Below are 6,768 nucleotides of genomic sequence, written 5' to 3' on the forward strand. Positions count from 1 at the left end.
CCTTGTCATTCCTAGTTTTCAACCAAACGACCTTCTCTATTATTCTTGTACAACGAATTGCTTCGAATGTGGGCTCGAACGAATTTGAATCAAACACAGAACCAAAATTTATTTACTTTACTTTCAATGGGAAAATAAATTTCTCTATTTAATAGAAACTGGTAGAATTGTTATTTCAGAAAACAGAATTTATAATTAGAAAATAAATTCTCATTATTTTTTGGGTAGAATAACAATACATCAAAGTTGTATATTTAGCTCTACCGGTGCCATCTATTTATGGAGAGAAGTGAAATCCTTGTTGAATTAGTAGAAGTCTATTTCAATAGAAAAACAAAATCTTAATCTAATTAGAAGGGAGATGAGTGACAACTCGATTTAAATATACTAGGGTTTGTCATCCATAGTATTAGCATGAGGAGCTTTTGGGCCTCTCCCGTATCGGGTCAAATTATAAGTACTTCCTGAACTTTTAACCAGTACTTTATAATTCAATCCAATCCAATACATGTTTTTCTATTTTTCAAAATAAACATTATAAACCAATTTAAATAAATAAATAAATTTCCAAATTAAATTATTTTCTCAACCCAATTATAATTTCGTTAAGATCATGACAACTTTCTTGTAAAAGAATATATGAGAAAATATATTTAATTTTTCTACATTCAACAGATTCACTAGGACTAATTAATTTAATTCAATTTTCAAACTTCAATTAATTAATTATTAATAATTCGAAAAACCATAAATTAATTTTTCAGGTTTTTTCCATTTAGAGAGAAAACCACATTCATTTCCAAATGTTTCTCATTTCTCCAACTTTATCATTTCTATTCATTTCTGTTTATTTGATTCAACATGCAATTCATTTCTATTTTCAACGAGCTAAAAGAGAGACTGATTTGACATATATAATTAGTGCTCAAATGATTTATAATGAAGTTCCAACTTTTCACCTATTAATTATAAACTCATTTAGTCATGAAATCATTCCATTATAGTATCATGACTAAGCTCTCCCTAATGACATGCCATTACGAAAGTAACTCGATTAGTACTTGTCTAATGACCTTGTCATAAGTGTGCTACCCTTATAGGATATTTTTAATCTCTTTGGGATAAATCTGCTCTCCCAATATGATTCTATTTTATCCCATGGTAACTATTACATCTCTGTTCATGAAAAGTCAATTCTTATAAATAGTAATCAAGCCACTCATCACAAAGACGAATGACCCATGACCACATTTACTTTTCATCAATTATGTAATGCAAATAAGAGAATGTCATTTACTTAGGATATCATTTACTCATGAACGTATTAGCTTTCAGTTCCTTATCTATTTAAACTTAGGATTTTACTTACATCAACATATATGAGTCACGCATATATAGTTCATCATCCACTTAGGATTAAGGTATGCCACACTATGAACATCACAAGTAAATAAATCTATAAAAAGATTTAGGATTTATTATTCTTGGGTCCAATCTGTTGTACTATCAGTCTAATCAGTCACATCTATGTCTCTATCTTTTGAGAGTTATTTCCTTCGATGGCCAAGATAAGGCATCTCCCTAATTAGACTTGATAGACGGAATACTAGTCTTTCAATCGGTTTGCACATTTTCGATTAGATTAAGGACATGTTTAGCATTTACTAATATAAGTTGTGTTTTCGTATTATGATCCGACCACGTAATACCACATAGTATTAGTTTAAACATTAGACAGCCAGAGAGCTAATATTTGCTTCTATTTTGCTTTAATATAAAAAAGGTATTAATGTAATTCATGAATAATTTTATTAAACCAATCTGTTAAAAAAAATACAAGTGTACATAGACAAAAATACTACACTTAGGGAACCAAATCCAACAATTGCTTCTTATTCAAATCGATTTTCCTTTCTTCATGGAGTTGCATAAATTTGTCTTTCAAATGAAGTATTTCTTGAAAGGATGACTAATGAACATATGGTATTTGCAATAGCTGAGATTATCTACTCGATCGACTTTTTTTGGTCACTTCATTCTTAGCAACCAAATTAACTTAAATTTTAAAAGTTCCTCAAGTATGCTTGGAACATCAACATAAAGGAAATGATACTTCCTTTTTAGCCTTTCCATTTGAGTGAATTTTTCTTTACATTTAACTTGAGCTGTAACATCCCGAAATAGGGCCTAAACGGAACAGTGGTTGCGAAACCACAAATCCGAGGTAGAATGTAACGGCCTAATTTTCAGTGGTGTCAAAAATGGTGATTTGAGATCACTAAATCGGACAAATAAGATTGAACAAGATAGTAACTTAATATTTATGAGTCAAGTAAGAATTTAGAAGAATTTGTGAAATGGTGAAATTAGTGAATTAAAATTTATTAGGTCAGACGGGTCAAAAACGAGGTATCGAGACCTCGAATTTGAAAATCGAGCTATAAATATTTTTATAAATATTTATGAAGTGTCATTGAGTTAGTATTAAAGTTTAGTTAGAAAATTTTGATGTTTGGATAGCTAATTAATTAAAAGGACTAAACGAAAATAGCTCAAAATTTGTTAAATTGTAAGTAAATAGCTTAAGTATTTAAAAGATGGATTTAAAGAGCAATTAGACCCAAAGGTTAATGGCTGGACGGTTTGGGTATGAAATAAGCAAGAAAACAATGTGAACAAGGGACAAAATTGGAATTAGCATAAAAGTTAATAGTTAAAAAATGATGTAATTGAAAATCTAGACATTTCTTCATCTTTCTCAGCCGAAACGCAGTAGCAGGTCTCCTATGCTGGTTTTTCAAGTTTTTGCACCATGTAAGTTCAATTTTACTATTTCTTAGTAATTTTATGTTTTGTGACTTTTACAATTAGGTCCAATCATCTAATTCATTAGTTTTTGATTTGGTGGGTGAAATTGGAAGTTACCCTGGCTGAGTAAGGGTAGTTTATGATGAATTATTATGAAATTGAAGTTCTAATTTCATATTAAGGTTGTTTTATTAAGTCATTTTGATAGAAAATGGTATTTAGGACCTAATTGTGAGCAAAATTGTGAATTAGACGTTGGTGTTGAAATTCAGAATATCAAAGGCTGTGAAATAGTTTATAATGATAAAATAAAAGTGTTAATTTAGAAAAATTAGTTCAATTGATGGGTGAATTGAGAGGACTAAATTGTAAAAACTATAAATTTTGGGGTGAAAGTGCAATTTCAAAATTTGAACAGCATAAATTGTGAAGTGAAATAGAAATCAAATAAATGCTAATGAGTAGAAATATTTTATATTATAGATCAAGAATCCAAAGAAGAACGAGGAAAAGAAAAAGTAAAGGACTAAATTGTAAGGTTTAGTCACATTTTGTATCAAGGTAAGTTTACTGATAAATAAATGCAATATTCTTTTACTTACATTATTATTGTCAATTTCCAGCATTTATATATTTATGTTATGAGAATATTTAAAGTTGAATTAAAGGCGTAAGTGAGAGAAAAGCATCGAAGCCCCGTTTGAACCTTAGGAATGTTAGGATATTGGGGTTGACAGAGAGAGAGATGAAATGAGCCATGTAAGTCCATATCAGATATATGGCTTTGGAGACAGGAATGAGCCATGTAAGCCCATAATATATATATATATATATATATATGGCATTGGAGACAGGAATAATTCATGTAAGTCCATGTCGAAGACATGGCATTGGCAGGATATTGATAGACATGAACGACCCTAGTATCCTTAGCATTCCGAGTGGTTCAACGGGTCATTGTACACGTTAAATTACAGTGAATTATCAGCAAAAAGGGAAGGTAGATTATATTTATGAATAGTGAAAGGTCAGGTAAGAAATAAGGTAAGTGAGTAAAGAAGAAGGTAGAAAATGAGAAGTAAAGGAAGTTTATGAGGCTAGGTGACATTATGTATATTTATTCAACATGTTGAATGTTGTAATTTATTTGCTTGTAAGCTTACTAAGCCTAGTGCTTACCCTCTTTATTTTCTTTTTCTTATAGTTTTTATCAAGCCACTCGGGGATCGAAGGAAACGTCGGAGACCGATCACACTATCGAAGAAACCACATTGGTATAGTTAAACGTTTCGTTTTGTGTATGGCATGTATAGGAACTTGGTTTCTTTTAATATGATATGATCAATAAATGATGTGTAAATACTTTCTAGTGATTAACTAATAGAATGGCTGATGATATACATGTTTAATAGTATGTATGATTAAGTAGTAACTATCACATGAAAACTATGAAAAATGTGAAAGTAACTTAAAAACAGATTCAAGTATCAGAAATAACGTGATTTTGAAAAATCACAAGAAATTGTAGAGACATGGGTTGATGGTGAATAATATATGAAATTAAAGCTCATTGTGTCTATTTTCATATGGAATAATCAAAACAGGTAAAGGTTTTGTATTTTATAAGATATCTGGGTTTTAGTGAAATAGGGCCAGAGCAATTTCTGGATCCTCTGTTCCAACTTTAGAAATTCACCATAAATTTTACAAAAATAATTAGGTGGTGTACTTTATATGTTTAGAATCCTTATTGAATCTAGTTTTAATGGAAACAAACGGTATAGTCATATGAATTTTTTTACAGAGAGAAAAGTGGTTCGTAGTAAGTAGAGGCCAGTGTAGTCGAATTCTGAAATAGAGATAACTTTAACTAATAAACTGTACTAATTGGCTAAGTCAAAAATTCTAAAAAAAATTTAATAGATAGATATATGATTCTAGTTTCAGGAAAAATTTACGGATCTTAATTTCGAGTTCTGAAACTCGAGAAATGAATTTTTAAGCAACCATGACGCCGAAAATAGTTTATTCCGAAAATTAAAATAAGTGATTTAGAGTTGTTTAAAAGGTAAGATAAGTTTAGTAACACCTCAAGCTTGACTCCGGTGATGGTTTCGGGGGTGGGGGCGTTACATTTATTGGTATCAGAGCAGGTTTAGTCGGTTCTCGGAGCAGTTAGTGTGAGAAAAAGTCTAGCTATACATGCCATACTTGTATTTTGATAGTGTGACGACTCGACGATTTTTAAATATTTTGTTTTATTGTAATGGATCCCGAGTGAGCTGGTGATGATGATGTAGAAAGTAATGTCGCTGCCCCATGAAGGGGTAGCACCATCGAGAATAGGCGAGAATGATTAATCCGGAGGAGTGACTCGAGAAGCTCTCTTCCAAGCTTTGAATGATTTGTTTGCCGGGTTCGTTAAATGCGAATCCGGCAGTTAGACCTCCACCCCCTCATGATTCTCAGGCTACCCATGTAGCTCAAGCTCCCCCAATCACAGGTACAGTGATAAGAGAAAAACCACCAGTTGATAGAATCAGGAAACAAGGGGCAGAAGAGTTCCGAGCAACAAAAGATGATGATGCAGAAAGAGCAGAATTTTGGTTGGAAAATACTATCAGAGTCTTTGATGAATTATCTTGTACACCCGAGGAATGTATGAAATGTGTAGTATCACTTCTTAGAGACTCAGCCTACTACTGGTGGAAGACACTTGTATCAGTTGTACCAAAAGAGAGGGTCACTTGGGATTTCTTTCAGGAGGAATTTCGTAAAAAGTACATCAGTCAGAGGTTTATTGACTAGAAGAGAAAGGAATTCCTGGAATTGAAACAAGGTAATATGATGGATCGATGAGATTGTGCATAAATTATCGGCAACTTAACAAGGTAACAATAAAGAAGAAGTATCCATTGCCTAGAATTGATGATCTGTTTGATCAATTGAAGGGAGCTACTGTGTTTTTCAAGATAGATTTGAGATCCAGATATTATCAGTTGTGAGTTAAAGAGTCAGATGTCTTGAAGATTGCTTTCCGGACTAGGTATGGTCATTATGAGTTCCTTGTGATGCCATTTGGCTTGACTAATGCTCCTGCCATTTTTATGGACTTAATGAACCGAATTTTCAGACCGTACTTGAATAAGTTGTAGTGTTGTTCATTGATGATATCTTGATTTATTCTCATGATGAGACTGAGCATGCAGAGCATTTGAGAACGCTTTCTGATTCGAAAGATAATCAGTTGTATGCCAAGTTCAGCAAAAGTGAGTTCTGGTTACGAGAAGTTAGTTTTCTTGGACATATTGTTTCAGGTGAAGGTATTAAGGTTGATCCGAGCAAGATTTCAGCCATTGTTGATTGGAAGCCTCCTAGAAATGTATCGGGTTAGAAGTTTTCTTGGTCTTGCGGATATTATAGACGATTTGTAGAGGATTTTCCATGATAGCTACCCGTGACAAGATTGCTGCAAAAGGATGTCAAGTTTGAATGGATGAGAAGTGTCAACGAGTTTTGACAAGTTAAAAGCATTGTTGACTAAAGCTCTGCTTTAGTGCAACTAGAACCGGTAAGGAGTTTGTGATTCTGATGATGCGTCCATGAATGGACTTGGTTGTGTACTTATGCGGGAAGGGAAGGTAATTGCTTATGCCTCTAGACAACTAAAGCCACATGAGAAGAACTATCCGACACATGATTTAGAGCTAGCTGCCATTGTTTTTGCACTGAAGATTTGGAGACATCATTTGTACGGTGAGAAGTGCCACATATTCACTGATCACAAAAGTTTGAAATATTTGATTACTCAAAAAGATTTGAATTTGAGGCAAAGAAGATGGTTAGAGTTGATTAAAGATTATGAGCTAGTAATCGATTATCACCCAGGTAAGGCAAACGTTGTTGCTGATGCTTTGAGTAGGAAATCTTTATTTGCATTAAGAGCTTTGAACACTAGTC

At 32.7% G+C, this 6,768-nt stretch overlaps 1 long non-coding RNA gene across 1 annotated transcript; it reads left to right on the forward strand.

The window, feature by feature from the left end:
- The first annotated feature begins 3,237 nt into the window (after positions 1–3,237).
- On the forward strand, positions 3,238–4,217 carry LOC128286617 (uncharacterized). Its single transcript, XR_008277236.1, has 2 exons — positions 3,238–3,369; positions 4,013–4,217. It is a non-coding gene; the product is annotated as an uncharacterized LOC128286617 (long non-coding RNA).
- Positions 4,218–6,768: the final 2,551 nt, after the last annotated feature.

This window comes from Gossypium arboreum, chromosome 13 (genome assembly GCF_025698485.1).
Source record: "Gossypium arboreum isolate Shixiya-1 chromosome 13, ASM2569848v2, whole genome shotgun sequence".
NCBI lineage: Eukaryota > Viridiplantae > Streptophyta > Magnoliopsida > Malvales > Malvaceae > Gossypium > Gossypium arboreum.